Consider the following 25,834-nt stretch of genomic DNA (forward strand, 5'->3'; position numbering starts at 1 on the left):
TGATTATGGTGTTTTATCACAGCAATATAAAGTAAAGCAAGACAGGAATCTTTTGGGTTTTGTTTTTTTTTTCATTGTTCCTAATTGACACACAGTCAAATTTTAGCACACCCATCATTGCTGTTTCATTGTTGTGAAATATTCAAGATAATTTCCAGCCATCTTGAAATATTCAATACAGCATTAATCCATTGAATTGCTGTGTGTGTGTGTGTGTGTGTGTGTGTGTGTGTGTGTGTGTGTGTGTGAGTTACAGGTAATTGACAATCTTGGACGTCATCTTTAAGAAAACTGTCTGCCTCCTCATCAGCCTGGAGTGCACCAATTAGCCGAGGCTGGCTGGCTGTTGGCCCTCAGGGTCCTGCCTGTCACCGCCTTTACAGAGCTGTGGTTACAGTCACATGTCACCATGCCTGGCGTTCTCATGTGGGACCTGGGGATAGATTCAGGTACTGATATTTATAAGATAATGACCTTATTTAAGAAGCCATCTTCCCAGCCCTTAATTGGCAAGATTTAACAAGGCCTAAGAGCTCTGTGTTGCGTAGACTCCTCCTCTGTTGTACACAACAATGGAAATCTAAAGGAACGATCTCTCTTGACACCAATTTTACATGCATTCCTGTTTGTCTACAGCACTTGTCTCTGTAATGAAAACAAGGTCATATACAATGGGCAGAGGAAAGAAAGACATCACAGAGCCCAGAGGACCACTGTCATTTTTCCTGGAGTCTGTGTTCTAAGCAATCCAAAATGCTGTAAATTGTGAGTCAGGACCTCATAGGGGGATTCAAAAATGAATGGGGGTGAGCATTAAAAACCTGTCAACAGTAAAATTTTTTAAAAAATTCTGAACACACAATAAGCAAAAAATCAAGTCAAAAACAACCGCAATACTTGCACCATTGTATGTGCAGCTTCACCACAGGCTTGGTTCCAAACACCCAACACGCACTGGGCCATGCTTTGCAACCCCAGCATACCTCCTGAAACACCTTGCCTTGGATTTGAGTCTGCCATGAGTTATGAATTAGTATTTTCACTGTACATCCCCCCTTTTGCCCTTAAAAACACATGATAGTCTAATTACAAAGGGGAAAACGGCTTTTAAAGTATTTCCCTACTGCTATTCCTTAACATGTAAATATCAAATTAATATATTTTAGGATTGTACTATGTTAAACAAACAAACTGATTAGTTTGTCCATTTTCTTTTATCTTTTATAAGAGGAAAAATTGTACGTATACCAAAGAAGTATTTTAAAAATATACTTCTTCGTGATTTATTACTCTAGTAAATGTTTGGGTTTGTACCTAGATACCCAGGGTCACATAAAAATGTGTCTAGCAGAGTCCAGCGAGATGTATCAGCAGGCAAAGACACTTTCTGCCAGGGATGACAACTTGAATTCAAGCCCCAGGACACACAGGGTAGAAGGAGAGATCCAACTCCTGAGAGCTGTCCTCGGACCTCCGCATGCACACCACCATGTACACTAAATAAATAAAAATACATGTAATTATAAAAATTAATTTCTATAGAAAAAAAAAGGGTCATGAGGAGAAAAAAAATTTTAGGAAGTTTCACTTTAAGCCACCAGGTAGCAACTGCTGGATTTGAAGCTCACCACTGACTGCCTCCTCAGCATGATGTGCTCTCTGTGGCTCAGCTTCTTGTTCTGCCTCAAAAGCTCCTGTTGCGGACTGCACACCACCCTGGAGCACTTCCCCTCTTTTTTCTGCACCATCTTCCTGAAGGACGTTTCTCATCATGAGCATTTCCTTGTACCTTCCTAGTATGCAGCCCGCAAATAGAAAAGCCCAATATTTAGTGGTATCGTTACTTGATTTATTGTGAATGTAATTAATTTTTAAATAGCATTTTTATTAGGATTGTTATTTTTTTATTCGTGCCATGGTCATGATGTAACATAAATTTGGAGTGATCTGCCACAAACCTATTTTCCCATAAGCTGTGTTATTTGTATTGCATGGTTTTTCAAAACACAATATTTCTAACTTTTATATGACAGATACACATACACTTCACATTATTGTAGAATACATTTCTTTGATTATCAAAAACCTAAAAATGAGCCAACAAATCCATTTATAGAAATACATACACAGGGGAAAAAATCAAATGTAATCAGCAAAAATAATATCCACAGAGATATTTAACAAAGTCTTATTTATAAAGCTGGAATAACTGGAAAAAATCCAAATGTATAATACAGTTTAATGCCTAATATTCCACACAAAGAATCTATGAGCCATTAAAAATAATCTTTTCAAAAATATTTCCAAAGATACTTGGAGCAATAAAAATTATGTAGTAGATTATTAATTATTAAAAGACTAATCTTTTTAAAACTATGTCACAGAATATTATCCAAATTTTATAATACAAAGCACTGAATTACATTTTTTTTCCTATTTTACCTACAACAAATATTTAACTACCCACAGGAAAATATAAATAACAGATTAAATACTGGTAGATGGGCTTGTGCTTTCTGTGTTTTTCTATGATGAATTTCAATTATCTTACATCATAAATAAAAGAAAAACAAGAATTATTTTTAAGATATTAAATAATAAATGGATGTTTTAACAAACAGGAAGGCAGATAGGCACGGCAGTACAGCTACAAGCTCAATCCTCAGGGGGCTGAGGCAGAAGGATCACGCGTTTGAGGCTAGCCTGGGCTACATAAACAGAAAGAAGGGAAGAAAGGGAAGGAAGGAATGGAGATGAGACAGAAGAGAGGGAAGGTGGAAAGGGAAGGTGGGAGAAAAGGCCAGAAATAAGGGGAGAGAAGAATTGGGGGAGACCCTCACCCCTCTAAATGTGCACTCACTGAGCTCCTACATACCCTTGGATCAAGCCCTGCAAGCCCTTCAGTGATGTTGCATCTTGGGACTCGGGTGCAGCTCAAGAGTCAGTATCTTACCCAAGGATACAGGTGATCAAACGAGTCCCACGTCAGAGCCTTTGGAGCGGTACGTTCCTGTCACCTACCCAGCATTTCCCTCTAGTTTTAGTAGGAAGTTGGAGGTCCAAGCAAGTAGAGCTACAACCCTCAAAATTAGCATTAACTGCTGAGAAGAAGGCCCTGGGTGTAAACAGGTCTTGGAACAGACGGATGGACCATCTCCACCTGTGCCCTGTGCAGAAATGGCACCATGATCCAGTCACTGCACAGTGTTCCCACATGCACGCCTTGGCACTGCAAAGCTGCCATCCATCCCTGACAGGGAAGGAGTTGGCGATGGTTTTAATAAATTAAGCTATAAAGAATGACACAGTGGCTTGTTTGCAACCGTGGGCCTGGATCTGATGTGATTTGATTCCCCCTATGGGGCCTTTCAGGGTGAAACAGCTAAGGAGTTGTATAAAACATGTTTTAACATTGCTCAACTACGTTACCTGATCTAGCACAGAAGAAAGATGTGCAAAGTCCTAAAACAAAGCGAAATCCTTTGGGAAGGAAGATGAAGGCTAAGACTTCTTTCTCACAGATGGTTCCTGTTAGATCCCCCAATCCGTGAGGTCCTTCTCTGAAACCACATGAGTTATAGGGGTAAAATGTCAAACTCAGTCCCAGACCAGTGTCCCACGGCTAAGGGTGAGATGTGCAATCCTCACGTAATGCTGAGGACTAGAGAGAGGACCCATGCATGCTCAGTGTGACCACAAAATACATCTGACTCCCTTCAGACAGAGAGGATTTGTCTTGACCCTGACACTGACTGAATGAGCGAAGTTTACTGTAGACACAGCCTGCTTCTTAAACTATTTTGAGAATTAGGCACATTGTGAGGTCCATGAAAACCTTGGGTTGAAACTTTGGCAAGTGTTCCAAGTTATTGTAGAAGCCACAGAAATCTCTCTAGCAAACCAAATCACAAACAAGGCCTCAGGAATCCTCATGAGGGAAGTCCCAAAGGTAATAAGAAGCTTAGAGACACAAAATACCAAGTACACAATGAAATAAACAATAACAGGCATGAGTTTTCAGAAAAAAAATACATATATAAAGACTCACAAGAGCTTTGGCTGTGGGAATTTTCAGATATAGAACATAAATACACACACACACACACACACACACACACGGAGCTAGGGATTTGACCAACAAAGTACTTGCCTTGCAAGCACAAGGACCTGAGTTTGATTCCCCAGAACACACACTTTTAAACAGCTGAGAATCGCGGCATATGCTTGTAATCCTAGCCCTGGGAAGATTGGAAACAGGAGGAACCCAGTGGCTTGCTAGCCAGGCAATCTGTTCCACTTGCTAAGTTCCAAGCCAGTAATAAGCCTGTCCCAAAACACAATGTGGTACAAACTAAGTCCAGGACAGCCAAGGCTACACAGAGAAACCCTGTCTCAAAAAAACAAAAATGAAACAAAAACCAAGGTGGGCAACGCTAGCACGTGAATAACCTCCAGTCCGTTCTCAATACCATAAAAGAGGAAAAAAAATTGTTTTGAAAACTGTGAGGCAGTTGCCACCCGGCCTGATGATCTGAGTTTGATGCCCAGTGTCCACATAATGGACACTATCATCGCTGCAGAGACGTGCTAGTCATCCACCCTAGAAGCAAAGTTATCTTCTGGGGACCCTTGTGAGAGGAATGTTCAGAAACATAGATCTGGATGCCTGGTCCCCAACTATCCCGCCAGAGCAGGAGGGCCTCCCAGCTCTTTTACCGGCTCATTGATCTCTTAGCAGAGCATAAAATGAGCTCTCTGGGAAATTAGGGAAACATGCTGCCTGCTGTCTGTCCATGGTAAACAATGCCTGCCCGTCAGCAGGAGCCCCTCCTTCCGTGCTGTGGGCAGTGGCTCCAGGACCTACTTCTCAGGCCACTGCGAGGCTCCCCAGAATGGCTCACAAAAATAACTGGCCTCAGCAGCTGAAGTAGCATCTGGCAGTGGAGAGGCCCAAGGGGGATGGACCACTGTGAGCTCTGAAGGAAGGCCATGCTCACACCGGAAAACCCAGATGTGGGACTGAAACAGACCAGCTGCCACTTTCGAGGCTGCTTGTCATGTGCTCGCACCATTTTTGGCATCATGGGGTGCAGAGATGGCGTCTGGGCTCAGCCATACCAGCTGATCCTCCAGGTCACACCCCCTCTTCCTCGAAGCCATCTGAAAAGCCCAGAAAAGACGTTATTATTCCTCCACCAGCTGATTTCCCCAATAGAGCAGCTGTGGTTTGTAGGAAGTCAAACCTGTGGCCTCTGCATGCCGTGAAGAGAGGGCACACGGCCTGCCTCCCTATTTTTGGCATTCTGGATGCCCAGCCTCAAGGAGAGCTCCAAATGGGTGCTAGGGACACCGTGTCTAGATGGCTGGAGATGCAGGCAGGCCTGCGGCCATTTCCGGAGAGCTAAATCTATCCCTATCTCCATTCTGTCCCCTGATACAAGGAGAGATGGCTTTTTCTAGTACACCTAAAGAGACGAACCAGGGTCGCGAGGGAGCACTTTGAGAACTGCACAGACGGATTCTCTCCCTAGCAGATGTGTTCTCAGACAGAGAAAGCCCATAGATGGTCAAAAGAGAAACAGGGGGTTTCCGGCTGAAGATACAGAAAAGAAATCAAGGGGGGCCAGGGGGCCAGGGGGCCAGGAGAAGAGTGGATGCAGCATTCTTGATGATCTGTGGAACTAGGGGGTTCCAAGCACACTAGGAGAAAGAGTATTCGGGCCATCTATGCCTTATGAAGATCATAGTGGCAGCCACTGTGGAGAGATGCCACTGGAGGCTGTAGCCTGGGGGGATGCTGCTGTTATCAACAGTGAGGTGATAGGGCCTGAGCCCAGGAGTGAGCCTAGATAGACAAGGCCAGAGAACAGCATTCCCCACCAATAAGGAGAAAGTCCCAACAACACCTGAGAGACACAATATCACCTGCTAAGACTGAGACTGTCCCCCCACCACCACCCCAAAGCTGACCCTCTTGAAACTCGACACCCCTGCGTCCTTACATGTTAATTACTGCCAGACAGGGCAGCTTCTGCCCCATGTAGCCCCTTATCACACCGGCCCATACACACATATACACACATAAGAACAGTGAATATCCCGGGCTCAGGATCCCAGCGTCTCAGACTTCCCACAATACTGGGTGCTCACCCTGGCTCTGGCTCTCATCCACTGTGAAACCAGGTAGATGACTTGACTTTTTTCAGCCTCATTTATCTCACTCACAGAGACAATAATGGTTGTGACGTTGAAGAACTGTGGCACCAGCAGAAATGGCAATAATATCCACAAAGCTCCTAGCTCAAAGGCGGTCGGTGCTCAGGGGGCCACTCTGCATGCTTGGGGACCTCCGCTCACTTCTCACTCCCCATGGCTCACGTCCTCCAGGAAGCATTCCGTGGCCACCCAGGGCCAGGCTCTCCTGCTCTTGCCTACAATGATCCTTGCAACTGCCCCATCCTCTCTGCCTCACAGCTGGTACCTCTCCATGAGCTGTCCTCATGTACCCCGGTGTGTGTGTGTGTGCGCGCGCATGTGTGTGCGCGCGCACACACACACACACACACATAAAATTATCCAAAAGCAGAAAGGCCTTCTCTTGCTTCTGCCACAGGGCAGAGCTAGGCACGTCATAGGTGCTCCAGGAGGCAGGCATCATCAGTTGGTTGGCTGAAAGCTAGAATTTTGTCCTATATGACAAAGACACTAGGGAATGAGTGAAGGCTCTGGAAGAGGAGAGGAGACAGAAGAGTCATTTGAGTGAACACTGAGCCACAGCCCATGATGTTCCCAGTCAGTTTCTGTTCTATCCCCCGCCCGCACCCCCGACAGATGCTGCCAGCAACGAGAGCATTCTGCCAGGGGCCTGGCATTATTAATCATCCTAAAAGCAAACATTCGTCTTAACGCAGAGGTTATACTTTTCTCCTCTAATAATGGATTAGAGAGCCCAGATATTAATGGACCAGATAATTTACTTTTTTGCTTAAACAGAAAGAAATAAACCAGAAGACTCTTATGGTGACACTATTTTCCGACAGATTAAGAGACAGGCCTGATAAACTGCTCTAAAATGCGCATGTCGCACACCCGTTCACCAACACACAAGTGTACGCAAACATTTTTGCGATGAGCACTGTGATTTTTGTACACAAATAATTACCGTTCCCCCTGAAGGGCTTTCCTCTCCTCCTTGCCGTGCCAATTGCTCAGGGCAATTACAGCATAAATAATCCCCTGGGCTCCTACTGCACACTCTGACCTCAGGTCCCCAGTAACCCAGTCCTTGGAGAAAACAAGGTCCACCCAGAAACAGCATGATGGGCAACAGTGTCGTCCCTCCCCTGACTGCTCTCCTAACGGGCATCCTAAGGAGGTCTCCTCATCTCTGTACTCTCTGTTTGATCACTATAAAAGAAATCAGCTGTCTCGGATTGTCTGCAGTACTAGAGAAAAAGTGAGGCACTGCAGAAGACCATGCAGAGTGGCTTACCTCTGCATGGACACTGGCTGACCAATTCTTAACTTCCTGGGCTGCTGCCAGTCCTTCACCTGTTCAATGAAGGGTTGCAAAGCTCTGACAGTTCTAACCTCTGCGTTTTGCAGTTAATTCCTGGGTTCTCTAGGACCAGTGCATCAAGGATTAGAGCTAAGCAGTGAAAAAAGTACCCCCAGCTCACCTAAGTGAGCTACTCCCTGTGTATGCTCAAGATCTAAATGAGCAAGCCACTGGGCATGCTCTGTCCCCAGGGAAATTGCCCGCTGCTGAGAATCTCCAAGTGAGCTAACCTCTGAGCATGCCCAGTGCCCAGGTACGCTGAACATACCTAATCCCTAAGCGAGTTTATTAAGTCTCCAAATGAGCTTCTCACACTGAGATTAACACTCAGTTGAACCGCCCTCTGAGCATGTGAATTCCTCAAGTGAGTGACTCACTGAGCATGCTCAAGACTGTGTGTGCTGTCTGTTGAATATGCTCAGTTCTAGGTGCACTGCTCACAGGGCATACGTAGTTGTAAGTCCATGAGATTCTTAGTCTGAGGCACCAAATAGACCCTGTGTCCCAGAGTATTCAGTTCAAGTCAGGGCAATGATAGCTTCCTCTCTGGTGAAAGTTTAGCCTGTCTTCTTGTACTCCCAGAATCAGAACAGCACACAGTAGGCCAACAAGAACAAGATGAACTAGACAAGTCCAGGTCTTAGGCCAGGATTCTTCTGTTAACCTGATGGTTTAGGTAGAAATGATTGTAGCATGCGGGATGCCTCTGTTGAATGCTCTACCAAATCTAGATCCTTACAGACAAATCTCCTCTCTGGTCAGCAGCCCCCCAAATGGAGCGCTGCTCTTCACAAGTTCATCTTAGCTATGGGAACACAGAAGATCTTAATACCGTTCTCTAAGACGGCCTCGTTGACATTTGCATATCAGTCTACCTCGCAATACAGTTCACATCCCTTTTAGGGGACACAGAAACTCCTCACCAAGCAAGCCACATGCCTCACAAAAGAGCACAGCTCAGCAAGTTTTTAACGATTAAAAATCATTCAAGTTATAGTCTCTGGTCGCAGGGAATTAAATTTAAAAGGAACACACCAAGATTCAGAAAATTAAACAAACACTTTTAAATAAACCACAGATCAATGAAGAAATTACAAGGGAGAGTGGGAAATATCTCAAACTAAGCGATAACGAAAGCAACACATTAAAATCTGAAAGACCCAGCTAGCACGCTGAGGAGGAGGGTAACACTTCAAATACCTAAACTCAAAGGAAAAAAAGGACACTAAACCAGTTGTCTAAACCTCCACTTAGAGATGAGAAAAAAAAAAGGAGTAAATGGGGACTGATGGGAGGGGCAAGCAATGATGGGAAAATTAGTCCAAGTTGTTTCTTTGAAAAGATTAAAAATTAAAATGGAGATGCCATGACTATGGATAAGGAGAGAAAACACATACTGTTAATATTAGGAAGGGTCAACACACCAGACTCTATGCCTATTTTTTTAAATTTCTTTATGCCTATTTTTTTAAATGAAACAATTCTGAACAATTTTTAAGTCATGAAGTTGACAAGTAAGGAAAATGCACAAGGTCCTTGGAAAGATAACTCACCCATACAAGCAAAACATAAATTTATAATCTAAATTAACCTGTGTTTGTTCACTTTTAATTTTTAACAAAAATGTTTCCTCAAAGAGAACTTGAAACCCCATGGGACTTAATAAACTTAGTCAAATGTTTTATGACGAAATAATGGCACTATTAAACAAACTCCTGGAACATCAAGTTAAGAAATCAATTTCTTGGCTCACTTAATGAAGCAAAAATAGCAATAGCAAAGCTGGCAAAGACTAGAGAGACTCTTTTTTTAAATCCTATGAGAATATTATCAAACTAAATGTAATAGAATACAAGTTCAACAAGATTTGACCAAGTGTCCAAAGATGCAACAGGGATACAGAGTTTATTGACTGAACATTAGAAATGTTTGAAAAAATCAACTAAATAAATACAATCTACAACACTCACAAAATTAATAGAATAAGGGAGAGGGAGAGATTTAATGTAGTCCATACTTAGAAAATGTTTTTCTTGTTGACCAGTAGTTCCTGATATATCCTGGAGATGAGTCTCTGGTTAGATGTTTCTGCCTGACTTTTTTTTAATATAATGATGGCACGTAGGTGCCCTATAGTATACTATCTCACGGTGAAAACTTCAAAGCTCCTAAAAATTCATGACAATGAGTTTTTATGCGTTTTGTGTTTGTGTGTGAGGGCACATGCAGTGTGTGTGCACATGCATGCACATTTCCAGTGTTCTTTCTTAGTTTCTTCTTGTTGTTTGTTATATTGTTCATTTTGTCTTTTTTATTGACCTACTTGTATTCTTGAGAGAGAGAAAGAAGGTATGGAGTCGGACGGGTGGGGAAGTGGAGAATACATAGGAGGAGATGAAGAAGGGGAATCCCCGGTCAGCATACATTGTATGGGAGAGATGTGGGGCTATGTAGGGCCCGGAAAGAGGCAATCCAGGCCACAGACAGGGAGCTCCACAAGCTCGTGAACCAGAGTCCCTCTCCCTTCCAGGGCATGGCCGAGTGCCGCAGCCGCCTCCTCCAGGCTGGCTTCCGTGGATTCAAGGAAACTGAAGGCTGGGATAGCTTACCAGAAAACAAGTACTTTCTAACCAGAAACTCCTTCTCCCGTCATTGCTTTTGCTGGGGGCGGGGGGCGGGGGACAGTGTGTTCCTGGCAGTAGTTTCAGCCTCACTGGGGTCTGCACAGACAGTCCCTGCCTCTGGGTGAAACGCAGATCTCGCAGACGCCAAGTGGACTTCCACCAGGTCAGCACTGAGACCTATGGTGGTGGGATCTGGAGCACAAGGTTTGGCTAGGACCTGACTTTGGCTGGACGAGTCATTATCAAGGGCCCTACCTCAGGTCGGCTGGAGCAGAGGCTTTGTACGTGTGGAGAAGCCTGTCCTGCGCATCCTACCCACATCTGGCCATCCAACTGCAGCGAAATATGAACGAGAATTTGGGCCTAACACAGAGAGGCACCTGGTCCCTATTCTTGGCACAGCTGTTCAGGAAGAGCTGGAGAAAGGGACTCCTGAACCAGGTCCTCTCAACGCTGCCTCTCCGCTCAGTCCTCATGTCATGTCCCTACTCTGCACCCATCTGGGCCTGAGTCCCGAGAACATCACAGAGAGAGAGCTCTGCATGGCAGACACCCAGCCTTGTAGTCCTGGGTGGAGCCTATGAAGAGTTCATCTTTGCTCCTGGGCTGGACAATCTGCACAGCTGCCTCTGTGCTCTGCAGGCTTTGATTGACTCCCACACGTCTCCTACCTCCCTGGCCAGGGAGCCACATGTGCACATGGTCACACTCTACGACAGTGAAGAGGTGGGATCAGAGAGTGCCCGACACTTCTTAGAGGACCCGGGGTTTCCTCAAATCTGGCAGAGAGAAGGGAACCCAGCTGAGGAAGGGAGTCTGTCATTTTAGCACTGAGTTCAGGGGCTATTCAGTAACGCAGACTTTGACCTTAAGAGCAGGGTCCAAATTCTGAATGGAAATCAATATCTATCATATCTCATCTCTATTAACTTAAAACATCTATCCAAACCTAAAAAAAAAACCCTAAACAACTAACTAAGCTTAACTGTGAAACTAAACTATTTGGTCTTCAACCCCATCAAAAACTTGAGAAGGAATAAAATTACTTACCTGAGATAGAAAAATGTTTTCTTCAAGGTTGCCAAATACAAATAGCCAAAACACTATGAATGTAACATTAATATAACTCGTGATTGTTTCATGGTTCTTCTTGCTGTATGTAGTTTATTTTATATATGTGTAATAATATAAATGTATATGTAAAAAATTAAACATGTTATAAAAAGCAAAACAAAAAAAGAGCAGGGTCCAACACATAAGACCATAAGACAAGACATGAAAACTAAGTCATAAATATTGGAAGTTAAAGAAGTAAAGCTGTTGGCATGTGTAACCACCTGAGACCATGTTGCAGCTCATGGCCCATGTAGCCACTGAGGACCATGAGTGCACCTGTGACCCTGATACAGCCAAGAGTCTTGTTGATGTCTGTGGCCCATGTTACCACCAAGGCCCATGGGGATGCCCATGGTGGGGGATGCCTCCTGAAGCCATGTTAATGTCTGTGGGCACGGGAAAGCTGGCCCCACCCCAGGAGAGCGAGCTGGCCCTTCCCTGTCACCCACAGAAAGCAGCACTCTGGTGCAGACAGTGGCACAGCCGCAGGAGAGCTAGCCCCACTCCTATCCAGGCACCGCTCAGCTCTCCTCAGCTGATGGCTTCTGTCAAGGATGCAGGCAGAGAAAGACTCCTCCTTCCTCGTGGGGCTGACCACCAGGAATTTGACCATGCTCCAGTGAATACACAGGCCACACAAAATGCATTTGGTTTAGGGGAGGGAGGGAGGTCACCGAGGAAGGAGATGGACATGGGAAGACTGGAAGGTGAGCAAGATCGGAGTGCGTGATGTGAGAGTCCCATTTAATCAATTTTAAAAAAATGTTTAAGTAAAGCTGTGACCACTCACCAGTATTATAGCTGTGAACACATAATATTTCACAGAATCTCCAAAAATATACCAGAATTAAATTCATGCGTCTTGCAGGGTAAAATGTCATTGTCCAAAAATCAATTCTTGTCTTTACTTATTAGCAAAAACATATTGAATAAAAACTTCTAAAATTATCATGGGCAATAGAAAAATTTTATTACTGAGAAATAAATCAAACTAAAAGTTGCAAATCCACCTTGCTGAGTACTGCAATTCTTGGCTGAAAAAAAAATATTTAAAGACCTACGTAAGTACGAAGACATTCCACACTTGTGAAAAATCTTGGTGCCATTAAGACTTCGGTTCCTGTTCAATTATCCTGTCACTCGTAAACCCAAATCCCACTAGGGGATTTGGAAAACTGAAAATACCGAAAAGAAGTGAACTATTTATTAGCTTCCAGTTGTTCCACAACAATCTCAGTCAAGTTCAGTGTGGTTTGGGTACAAGAACAGGCAGAATAGGTAGACAGTGCAGAAATACATATTCCAAAATGGACTCTCATCTAAGGTGAACTTTTAGCCAAGCAAACCCAACAAGGGAACGGAGGTCTTCTTTACGACAGCCCTAGAACAACTTATAATCATATAGGGAAAAATCTTAACCCCTACCTCATTTCATGTATAAAACCAGTTGGAAAATTAATTAATTAATTAATTAATTAAAAACTAAATAAATAAATAAACCAGTTGGAGATAGAGCATATCTACCCTTTTGTCTAGAGCATAAACCATAAACAAAACATACTATAGGAAAAGCCCCCAGAGAAAAACGAAAGGATGTCTTTGAGAATTGGCAAAGACAAATAACAAATAAATTAATCCCAGTTAAATTCTTAACCCTCAAGATACACTGTTAACAGAATTAACAAGCATCCACAAACTGAAAAAAAAAGATCACAACACAAATATCTAACAGGGGACTTAGCCCAGACTAGTTGTTATTGTTCTGTTGTTTGGGGGTTGCTTTATTTGTTTGCTTTTTGGGTTTGTTTGTTTGTTTGTTTGTTTGTTTGTTTGAGACAGGGTTTCTCTGTGTAGCCTTGGCTGTCCTGGACTCACTTTGTAGACCAGGCTGGCCTTGAATTCACAGAGATCTGCTTGCCTCTGCCTCCCCAAGTGCTGGGATTATAAGTATGTGCCACTGTGCCCAGCTTATATGAAGAACTATTTATTAATCAACAGCAACAACAACAACAAAAAAGTACAGTGCCCAAAATGGGTAAAAGGAGCTACAGGTGACTACTGGTTACTGAGAGAGGAAGAAGTGTCCTCCCATGGACGGCTCCCTCGTTAGCTATCCAGTCCCAAGTGGTCAGTTCTGAAAACATATACACATGAGCAACACTAAATGGACTCAGCAAATTGTACTTACACATTTATTAATATATATATATATTTTTAAAGAGGTCATTAATATGAGAGGAGTGATGGGGAGGCATGCGAAGGGTTAGAGGGAGGATGGGAGGAGGATGGGAGGAGGATGGGAGGAGGGTGGGAGGAGGGTGGGAGGAGGGTGGGAGGAGGGTGGGAGGAGGGTGGGAGGAGGGTGGGAGGAGGGTGGGAGGAGGATGGGAGGAGGGTGGGAGGAGGGTGGGAGGAGGGTGGGAGGAGGATGGGAGGAGGGTGGGAGGAGGGTGGGAGGAGGGTGGGAGGAGGGTGGGAGGAGGATGGGAGGAGGATGGGAAGAGGATGGGAGGAGGATGGGAGGGAGAGTTGTGAGGTGAATGCAGCACATGTTGTGAATTTTTAAAATATATTCAGTTTTTTTATGTTTTTTAAATAGGGAAAAGGCTTAAAATGGCATTTGATGGGCACTGGGGAGATGGCGTCACAGGCAAAATGCTTGCTGTGATAGCATGAGGGGCTGGGGCTGGATCTCCAGCACCCATGTGAAAAGCTGGACACCTGCTTGTAATCCCAGCTCGGCAGGGAAAAGATAGGTGGATCCCAGGCGTTCTCTGGACGACAGCCTAGCAGAAACAGCAAGCTCCCAGTTCCGTCTCAAAAAATAAGGTGTAGAAGTAAATGAAACACACATCTGCATATATCAACCCCTGGCCTCCACATGTTCCAGCGCAGGTGAACACACACATGCATATACATGTGTACACACACACACACACACACACACACACATACACATTCACACAAAGATAATCCACAATTAAGATAATAGCCTCCCAAGATAAAAAATAAATCTTAATACCGATATTCATACCCACGACAATACATCTTTTTTTGAAGCATTAGAGATCCAGAGGCTCGTGTTTGCCAAGCAAGTCGTCTGCCACGGAACTGTGTCCCAGCAGCCCTTGGGCTTTTGAGACAGTATCTGACAATACAGCACAGGCTGGGCTTGAACTTGTGATCCCCCTGCCTCTGCCCTACAAAACGCTGAGATTACAGGTACGTGTCACCACGCCAACCTTCAGATGTGCTTTTAAATGACAGAAAATGAGAGCGAGGAGTCTTTTGATGGAAATAGTCTAAAACTAGGCAGTCGCACAACTAAGTGAATTTATTGCCTTTGAACTCTGCCTCCAAATAGGTGAGCTCTGTATCCACATTATTTCTCAGTACACTCACACAATGGTATTGAAAGCATAAATCACGAGACACACTTTAAAGGCGAAAATTGAATTGCAAAGAGAAGCCGAGGAGTGATAAGCACAAAGAACTCAGGACAGAAATTATCTACGAGAGAGGGATGGAAGTAACAGGCTGAAAGGGACCGCCGAAGGCTGCTGGCCGTCTCCTTTCTCGCTGTACTGATTGGTCAGGATGGTGGCCTGCATGAGACATGTTCACACACACACACACACACACACACACACACACACACACACACACACACGGTTCGCAGTTGGTAGCACTGTTGGTGGGGAGTCGGGAACGGGGCACTTTCAGGGGATGGGGCTTTGCTGGAGGAAGTATGTCATCACTGGGCATAGGCTTTGTGGGTTTATAGGTTCTCTTAATTTCTTATTTATTCCCTCTATCTATCTATCTATCTATCTATCTATCTATCTATCTATCCATCTATTTCTATCTCTCTATATATCCCTCTATCTATCTATCTATCTCTCCTTCCTGCATGCGAATGGAAACATGATCAGCCAGCTTCCTGGGGCAGCCAGTACACCATGCCTTTCCTAATGTTAATGAACTCCAGCATGAAACAAATGGACTTTTTCCTTCCTTAAGTTGCCTTTGATCGTGGTGTTCTATCATAGCAAGGAAAAAGCTACTAATATGGGTTTTATTACCTGCTTCAACTTAAAACAAATAAAAACTAGCCAAAAGAAATTAGGGATTGGCATGCTACAGACATGCACTACCATAACAAAGTGCCCAGTGGAAAGTCCATGGGTTAAAACTCAGCCTTGTTTAGGAAATATGATACTATTTGATAAGGCGGAGTTAGAAAACAATCAATGCCCCAGAGATGAAACCAATGGAGAGCCACAGAAACTGATAGGCAGAATTGGTGATAATGAAGGGATGGACAGTATCAGTGACAACTGCGGTGGGCTGACAGCATCTCTGCTTCGCATGGAAAGGGAACAGAGACAGCACCAGGCCCGCCCAACCCCTGCCTAGTGCTATTTAGATTCCAGACCATAACTTTTCAGTTACAAACACAAAACCTTCCTTAGAGTTGATTGTCTTGTCTCTGGCTTGTTGAGAAAATGAAGCTGAGAAACACGGAAAAGTGGTGAAGCACAGTGGTTTGTCTACTTCGTGCCGGAACCTCACTGGAGACTACTGGGTAAAGCACTGAATCTGCGCACAGTTGGCTGGGTGTGGTCACACACGCCTTTAATCCCAGCAGTCGGGAGGCAGAGGCAGGTGGATCTCTGAGTTCAAAGCCAGCCTGGTCTACACAGCAAATTCCAGTACACGCAGGACTACACAGAGAAACTCTGTCTTGAAAAACATACCAAACACACACACACACACACACACACACACACACACACACACACACACACACACATGGCTCAAATGTAATTGGCATTTATCCCTGCCTCACTCTTTCCAGTTCAAAGACATAGTCTTGACTGGTGACTTCCCTTCGTGCAGTGACTAGGTCCCAGGCTCCCAGATGCTTTTTGCCTTATGGCTTTTCTAACCCCCAAGGTTTTAGTGCTACCTGTTTCTGAAAGCCAGAGAAGATTGACTAAGGAGGCAGAAAAGAGCACGTACATGTTCTTTGTATACTGCTGGCTCAAGGACCTTGCAGAAAAGTTATCTAAGACCAAATTGTCAAAGAAAATGTCATTGGGTCCATAGACTGGACTGCAAAGAAATAAATACATCTCCATTTCAATTGGATTCTATTAACAGAAAGAGAGGACAAGCCACAAAGAAATCTCTTTATCAGGCACATATCTGGTAGAAGTTTTCCATCCAATGTACATTTAAAAAAAAAAACTCAATAATAGTAAGACCAAAGTAATTGAAATAAGCAAATGTTTTCAAAGTATTTACGAAAGCAGATACTCAGATGGCCAAGAAACACATCGGAGACACTTGATAGAATTAGTAATGAAGAAAAATGCACAGTAAACCGCGATGAATACCACGATACACCCACTGGTGGGGCTAACATTAAATGGGCTGGAGTTATGGAGTGTTGGTGACGGTGTGGAATACCGTGGACTCTCCTGTTCTGCTGATTGGACTGGGGCAATCACTGCAGGGAACAGCTTAGCACTTCCCTGCAACTAAATATGCACGGTGGGACTCAGCAAGTACAGATTCACATGGAGACTGGACACAGGTATGCCTCACCTTAACACAATAGCCAAAATTGCAAACAAGCCAAATGCCTAGCACAGGTTGCAGCGTATTCACACAAAGGAAGTCTGCTCAACAGAAAATGAGGGGGCACTACAGATCCAGACAACATGGGTAAATTTTGAAACCATGTGAAGCAAAAACAGCCAGCCCAATACTGCGTGTCACATGAATCCGTGAGTATGACATCCTAGAGTTCACTGGTCCTAATTGCGGTGTGAGCATCTATTGCAAAATTATGAGAAGTCACTTTAGGATTATGCAAATGCTCTAAGGTGCTGGTAGCGGCCTCCATGGCCTGGTAGTGAAGCCATGTACCAACCAGAGTAGTGGAAAAGAGCATCATTTCACTGTAAGAGTTATCCCTCAATAACACAGAGGTGGAGGGCTCGGGGGGGGGGGGGGGATAAAGAATAGCCTAGAAAGCACATATATAACTTCTGCCCTCCTTCTTATGCTTAGAACATGCCATCCTAGAGGCTACCAACTAGAAGAGAGCCTGGGAGACAGTGTCCAGCCGAATGGCCATCCAGGAAGAAGGGGGCATGGTTTTGGTTTGAATTTGCTTTGTCTTTGTTGTCATGTTTACTAGATCTGGAAATGACTGAGGAGACACCCTTCTGTGTGTATATATGTGAGGCTGTCTCCAGAGAAGTTGAGCTGAGGAGGGAAGACCTGCCCTTAATACAAGTAGTGCCATCCCATGAGCTGGAGTCCTGTGCTGGAGATAAATGGAGAAACTGAGAACAGGTGAACCAACTCTCTGCTTCCTGACAACAGACACAACGTGACTTAATGGCTTCACGCTCCTGCCACCATGATGAAAGTGTCCCCTCAATCTGTAAACCAAACTAAGTTCTTTACCTTTCCTTTAAGTTGCCTTTATAAAGTATTTAATTACAATAATAAGAAAAGAGGCTGTTACATTGGACAACAGCACTGTGGCCACAGCCAACTATCTTTCTGCCCAAAGGGTTACTGGAGATCCCTTCCAAGATAGGTAAGTTATGTATTCTAGTCCATCCCATGTTGCTGTAGCAGAATGCCTGATGCGAGGTACTTTCTAAGCAAGAAAGGTTTGTGTAACAGTTTTGTAGGCTGAACGCCAATATTTGGGTGACTCCATCTCTTCAACATCTGGTGAGGGCCCCTTGAGTGTGTTACAACATGGCAGAGCTAAAAGAGAACACTCTTATAAATTCGGGGGGGAGCTCATGGGGTGATCTCAATTTAACAATAACTCACCTTCTGGAAAATTAGCTTTCTGCAACTGGAGTTATGGTTGCTTACAAGCCACCATGTGGTTGCTGGGAACTGAACCCAGGTCCTCTGCAAAAGCAGCCAGTACTCCTTAACTGCAGACCCATCTACCTCTCCAGGCCCTTGAACACTAACTTTCCCTCAGGGCCAACAGTGATCCATCCCCAAGGGCGATGACCTAATCACATTAGCCACAATGCCCACTTCAACACCTGATCACTAGGAGACAAGCCACACCTACCTGTGTGAGGGCAGGCAGGGGGGTGGGGGGTGGGGGGGACAGCCTTCCACAAGTGAAGACATTTCAAAACTCAGTCCCAAAAGAATAAAGCAAGGGAAAAACAAGATTTGACAAGGCATGAGAGTAGGGGACAAGCATTCTGCGGACTGGCAAGTTGCTCTGCACAGTTGGTGAAGAGAGGTTGGTGACAGAGATGGCGATCCCTGAGGCCTACTGTGAGGGGCTATAAGGGAGGGGCATATCCCACACACCCTAAGAACTCTGGAAAGGCATATTGGGGGGGGTTCGGGCTTTTGCAGTGCAACATGTCTATTTTCCTACCCTGTGTAAACACTCACCTAGCTCTGTCCCATGCTCTTGGAAGTAGAACCGATCATGCCTTCGGTGCACCTCAGAGGTTGGGCTAGAGGCAGCCCCTGATCAGCAGTTGAGGAGAGTCCCAAGTGGTGACTAAGGCTGCACTTCAGGAAACAGGAAGGTGGGGGAGTCAGCAGCAGAGGCTATCACCCATCAAAACCTTACTCCCATCTGAGTCACAGCCAGGCAAAGGATGCTGTTGCCAAGCAACAGAAGGCCCAGCTCCTGGCTTGGATTCCAGCTGGCTAACACTCCTTAGAAATCTGATCTCCAGTTTCCATACTCAAAGGCCTGACTGAACTCACCTGCACCAAGCTACCTGCCATTCAGCCTGTCCCAGAAAGCAATAGCTTGGGATGAAGGATGCAGAGTCTACTGCACTCTTGGGGGAGGGGGGGTTAATTTATTTATTTATTCACTTTACATAGTCTCTTCCTGGTCCTGCCCTCCCTCCCTTTTCCCCCATTTCCCTCTCTTCTATTCCTCAGAAAGTGCCCCCCACCAACCCACCCCAGCTCATCCAGTCACATCAGGACTGAGTTCATCCTCTTCCCCTGTGGCCTGGTGAGGCAGCTCTGCCAGGGGGAAGTAATCAAAAAGCAGGCAACAGAGTCCATGTCCAGACTGCACTCTTGCTCCCTACCCTACTAAGAAAGCCAAAAGCCCAGGGCCTCCCCCAAGGGCGCACAACTACCAAGCAGCAGAACCCAGGTGGAAGCTCCAGGTGTTCTGGCTTTTCCTCCTTTCGTATGTGAGGCCTCTTTACTAGGAGCAAGCTGGAAGTACCTAAGGCAAAAAGAAAAAAGAAAAAAAAAAAAAAATACAAAACCTGAAGGCCTAAAAAAGAAAAATTGGTTCCAAAGGATGAAAAGGAAACTGAAAAATCAAATTGAATAAAATGTCTAAAGCTTAATGAAGTTGGCCATTGCACTGATTTGTAAATGGAGCCGTTTAGAATTTGTAATTGAATCAGTCTCTTTTGACCAAATCATTTCAAAAGCAAATTTGTTTAAAATCCTTTGATTTGTTTTGGCAAGAAACACACACACACACACACACACACACACACACACACACACACACACACACACACACACACACACACACCCCTAATGAGAGAGAAATGTCATATATGATGAGAGAACCCTCCAGAAGTGAGATGGTGAAAACTCAGTAGAGGTTCTACATGGTGCTAGCCAGACCACCCTGTGGTAGACAGGACTTAGAGTTTGAGCTACTGCCTGATGTGAGGCTGTCCAGGAGCGGCCTGGCCTTGCAGAACTCTCCTCTCCTGAATGCAAAAGCTTGGTGTGTACTTATCTGAGCTGCAGCCTCAGAGACAGCCACTTCCCACCACGGGCTGAGCATGCTCACTGCAGCGCCCCACACCCTGCAGACTCCGTTGATCCTATTAGCGATAAGGAGCCAGGGAAAAGTCCAATCTCATGTTCCAAACAGATTATGTTGATGGCAACAAGATAGAGGCTAGGTGCTCAGCTGTATCAGGGTGCCTGGGAGAGGCCTCCCTACAGTAAAAAGTAGCACGTCCATGCTGCCTGGGGAAACAGGAGATGACCCGTTCTGTAATATCATTTCCTCCTCAGCCGATCTCCACATGCTTGCGGAGAGAGCTCCCCACCCCCACCCCCACCCACCTTCACAAGGCCTTGGCAAACACGTTTAGAGAGGCAGCTATGGGACAGAGCACAGGCTCTGGGCCTGAAAACTGGGTTCTACTTCTGGATATGGGCAAACTAGCTGACTTCAGCAGATAGATAGTTCACCCCTCTGAACCGCCATTTTCTTCGTGTATAAGATGTAAGGAGGGAACGAGATCACCCACTCAAAGCACCTTCGGCTCCAAAAGGCTATGAAGGCCGGCTTCTCTCTGCTTCCATGCAGCCCCATCTAGCTCTGAGTGATCCAAAGCCGCACTCCACCCACACCCCCACACCCACACCCCCACACCCACCCCGCTCCAGAGAGGCCCTGCAGAAAAGGCTTCCTGGTCCCCGTCTCTTGTTGAATTCCTATGACTATTGGGGCTGCTGGTCCTATCCTGGACTCCATCACTTCAACTGAATGGACATCAGCGATGCTGGGGGCGGCCCAAGTGTTTTTCCTTTTAACACAAGAATCCACCGTGGTGTAACTCGGCTGGCCCACCCCTGCCTCAATGCTGGCCCGCTTATACATTCTCCTTTGCCGGGCTTTGTAACCCTCAGTACGAGAGTAATCTCTTTCCTTTGATAAAGTCGTTCCTCTTTCAAGGAAAAAACTCAAAGAGAAAGATAGACTGATTTCTCTGTTTCGCCTCCTCGCACGATTGCTGGTGTCCTTACACTCTCTCTTCTATCTGAGTTGCTGTCTGTTCTGTCTCCACTTGAAGAATTTCGCACCGCATTTTGTGTTGTTGAGTGTCTGCTCAGCTTTTGTTCATCTGAAAATGGCTTGATAGTGCCTTCATTTTGATATGAAGTGGATATTATTCACTGGATACAGATTTTTGCATTGGCCGCTTGGGCTGTTTTGTCTTTCAGCATGCCAGCAGCACCACTGCTGTCTTGAGATCCCTGCTAGTCACGTGAAAAATCCACTCCCAGCGGCATCAGTGGCCCCTGCAGGTAAAGCTTTCCACGTCTCCCTCTGTTTGTTTTTTGGTAGTCTGATGCTGATTTTCCCAGGTAGTATCTCCTTTGCATTCATCTAACTGTAGAGTTTCCTGTGTTTCTTGGAGCTGTGTTTCGTAAAATCGGGGGAAATTTGGGACAGTGTTTTTTCTATGCATTTCTCTGTCCAATTCTCCTCTCTATTCTAGTTAATTACACATATGACAGGCCACTTTGTGTTATCTCACGTGAGACAAAGGCTGTGTTTGACTTTATCTCAACCATTTTTTTCTTCTTCTTCACAAACTGGGTAATTTCTTTGGTCTATCTTCAATTTCACACATCTGTTCAATTTCACTGTCATCTCTAATTTGCTATTAAGCCCATTAGAAAACATTTTTTTTTCCATTTCCTATTTCACTTTGAAGTTCTGGAATTTCTGTTTGGTTCTTATGCCTTTTCTCTTCTTTCTGTATGTTTTTCATGGTGCTTGTGTCCCTGTGTTTTGGTTTGATTGTTAGGGTTTAACTTAGATTGCAGGGGCTCCAGTTTAGGTGATTGGTTGGAGTTTTTTGTTTGTTTTGTTTGGGGGGAGTTTTTTTGGGTTTTGTTTTGTTATATTATTTAGGTTTGGAGTTTTTTTGGGGGGAGTTGATGTTGTTTTGTCTTTGTTTTGGTTTTGGTTTGTTTGTTTGATACAGGATTTCTTTGTGTAGCCTGACTGTCCTGGTCACTCAGTAGACCAGGCTGGCCTCAAAGTCAGAGATCCACCTGCCTCTGCCTCCCAAGTGCCAAGCTTTTTAGATTTATTATTTTTTTATATGTTATGAGTGTCTTGCCTGCCTGGATATATGTGCACTATATGCATGCGGCATGCCAGAGGAGGCCAGGAGAGGGTATCAGGGTCCCCGGAACTAGGGTTACAAACGGTTTTTAACCACCATGTGGGTGCTAGGACCTGAACCCATATCCAAATGCTCTTTCTGCAGAGCCGTCTCTTCAGCCCAAGTATATGTGTACTTTAATGGCTTCTTTTAAAAGACATCTTGTTAGTTAATTCCAGTTTGAGTCGCCTTTGGCGTCTGTTTGTGTTGGCTTCGTTTCTCCTGTAACGTTAATCACAGTCTCCTGCTTCTTTGCGTCCAGCGGTTTTGTGTGTGTGTGTGTGTGTGTGTGTGTGTGTGTGTGTGTTTTCTTTTTTTCTTTTTTTATCCAGCAGTTCTTAACTGTATATCATCAGTGTGGGCGACACACAGTGAGAGCTGGTTTTCTGTTCTAACAGGAGGTCAAGTTGCTAGATAACCATTCTGAATGCCTGAAGAGGCCGTTTTATACACTGTGAGAGTAGATCTGCTTTAGTTCTGCCTAAGTCATGTAAGTTCCTAGACACAGGCTCCCCTCCAGCACCCCCCACCACCCAGCGAGAGCTCTCTGAAGGTCCAGGAGAAGAAAAATCCAAGATTCTATGAAGTCTCAGTGACTTGGCAGTATCCGCACTCCACTCCTGTTTCAAAAAAAAAAAGGAAGAAAGAAAAGAATCTGTTTTGCCCTGCCAGCTAGAGCTCTTTGTCTTTTCTGAGCTCCTTAGCCTCATCCCTGGATATTTTGGAGATTGGTCTGAGATTTGAGGGGAGTGCTTGTTTTGATCTGGTGGCACCTTGCCCTCTCAGCCTTCATATTGCCAGCCACTATCGACTCTCAGAGCCTTGAACTCTATGCTAGGAGGACAGACCCTCTGCCTGAGTCCTGGTCCCAGTCTGCATTTTCCAAACCGGCACCTCATCCAACGTGTTCCTTCCCTTCGAGGCTGGAATAGCTTTCATTGTCTGCCCACTACAGGACACTCCGCAGTATCCACAAGCAGTTTTTCCCAGGGCTCATAATTGTCATCTGCAAAAGAGATATGCTGACGCAAACCACTATCAAAACTGGAAGTTGAGCTGGAGAGATGGTTCGGCACTATGAGCCTGTACGCTCTTTCAGAAGACCCAAGTTCGATTCCCAACACCCTCTTCAGGTGGATCACAACCACCCAGAACTCCAGTGCCAGGAGATTCAGGTACTGCTGGCCTCCACAGCACCTGCACTCATATTCGCAGACCTGCCCACATACACATAACTTAAAATAAAAATACCTTTAAGCTGGAAATAAGTCCAAAAATTTTATCTTTAACTAATATTCTATTTCTTAGAAAGAAAGAAAAAGACAGACAGACAGAAAGAAAGAATCCATCATAGGAAAAACCAGGACCTTGTGGGCCTGGTTTACATTTATGCTAGAATTTGGCATTTCTTTATTATAAATTTGCCAATGCCAATTTCAGTTTGAAACTGGAATGTTCCCCCATGGGCTGGTTTTGAACACTCAACCCCCAGCTCATGGTGCAATATTGAAGACTGTGCAGACTTTTGGAGATAGCAGTAGGCCCCAGGGGGCGGTGGGCAGGAGCAGGCCTTGGAAGGTTAGACCTGAGCCTGGTCCTGGTTCCAAGCACTACGCTTCATGAGTGTCGCCATAGGAACCAACCACTGCCTTTCACTCCCTCGGCCTCAGATGGAATGAGTGTCTCCACCCTGCTTTCTCCACCTCGACAGACTAAAATCTCCTAAAACTGGGACCCTAAACCACCCGTTCTCACCTTGGGCTCTTTCTGTAGGGTGAAGTTTTTGTTACAGTGACAGTAAAGTAATACACAACCCAAGGAAGGACTCTGTCCGCCACCCCTTGCTCATCAGCTCGAGGCTGCCCGACTCCAAGACATAGAGTCAGCAGGCTGGAGAGCTGGTGGTGTGGCTGATGTGACTGAAGGTGGCCCTGTCTCACCCTGGTCCTCCAGCCTGAGATCCTCTCCTACCTTGTGATAGCTTCTGCCTTATCCCAAAGCCAAGTCCCTTTCATGACTATAAGCTAACAGGGACGTTCAGTATTCTTTTCTTGGCCATGAACCCCATTTGCCACTCTCTGCCGCACGATGCTCTGTCCGGCATATGACAGGGGCTCAGTATATACTGATTTGACCTCGCCCATGCTTCTCAATCTTTTCCAACATATTTTTATGAAGCTCCTAGGTAGGCTCAATTTTCTTAACAAATATATTTTACTACGAACTTATTAACCGAGAGTACCTCACTAACCTGACTAACCTAAGCAATAGGAAAAGAAGATTAAAGAATACAATAACAAAACCATAAGGATATCAGTTCCAAGGAACGATTCTCCTGGCATAATCAGCAGGATTTCTTCTGCTGTAACCTGGAGTAACCAGAACCTGGAACCTCAGCAGGAGCCGGAGCCCTGAAGCCTTCCCTCGAGCAGTTCTCTCTAGGAGCGCCTTGAAGTGGAGCAATGAACAGCCAAAACTATCCCAAGTCTCCAAAGGCCTCGCTTCTTGTTTTTGGCTCACATTTATACCTCCTCTCAGAATTTGTTCAAGGGTGTTTTTCATCTGCTTAATAACCAATCTTCCCCACATGGTGGTTTGACTTCTAAGGGGATAAACATCACCTGCTCTCTCACAAGTCTTTTTCTCATCCCTCACTTGTGATCTTAAAAAAAAAAATGTTTATCTCTCCTTCACTCCTATATTAGTTCATTACTACTGTATAACAAACTAATGCAAAACTTAGTGGCCTAAAATAATTTGGGGTTGTTTTTGTTTTTGTTTTGTTTTTAAAGATTTATTTGTTATTATGTATACAGTGTTCTGTCTGCATGTATACCTGCAGGCCAGAAGAGGGCATTAGATTTCATTATAGATGGTTGTGAGCCACCATGTGGTTGCTGGGAATTGAACTCAGGACCTTTGGAAGAGCAGACGGGCTCTTAACGACTGAGCCATCTCTCCAGCCCCATAATTTGGGTTTTTGTTTTGTTTTGTTTTATGCTTTTCTTTTAGCTGGTTGGGCAAGTTTCTATTAGATCCCCATGCACCTGGAAAACCTAAAAGGTTAGCTGGGACAAGAAATGTGGGCAGCTTTGTTCTCAAGTCTGGCAGATGCCCTCAATTCACCTCTATCCTCCTCCAGACACACCCACCTTCTTTGACTGGTGGGTGGTCCCAAGATGGAATCCCAAGTACAGTGGACACAGAGGCATTGGGGTCTTGAAACTCGTAGAATCCCATTTAATGGTTCATTTTACCCATCAAGTTGACTGGACTATGTAGTGCCCAGATATTTGGCCCAGTGCTTTTCTGTGTATTTTTTGTCAGAGTGTGTTTGAAGGAGGTTGTATTAGTCAGGGTTCCATAGAGTAATAAAACACACATACACACACACACACACACACACACACACACACACACACACACACACACATGGGATTTATATATAATAACTATGGGATTTATTGGAATGATTTACAGGCTGTGGTCCAGTTGATCCAACAATGGCTGTGAGTGGAAAGACCAAGAATCCAGCAGCTGCTCAGTCCACAAGGCTGATGTCTCAGCTG

The 25,834-nt window shown here is 44.9% G+C and overlaps 1 pseudogene; it reads left to right on the forward strand.

Annotated features, from left to right (window-relative positions):
* Positions 1-11,010, forward strand: part of LOC127207966 (aspartyl aminopeptidase-like) — a 28,505-nt pseudogene extending 17,495 nt beyond the window's left edge.
* Positions 11,011-25,834: the final 14,824 nt, after the last annotated feature.

The sequence above is a fragment of the Acomys russatus genome, chromosome 25 (assembly GCF_903995435.1).
Source record: "Acomys russatus chromosome 25, mAcoRus1.1, whole genome shotgun sequence".
In the NCBI taxonomy this organism is placed as follows: domain Eukaryota; kingdom Metazoa; phylum Chordata; class Mammalia; order Rodentia; family Muridae; genus Acomys; species Acomys russatus.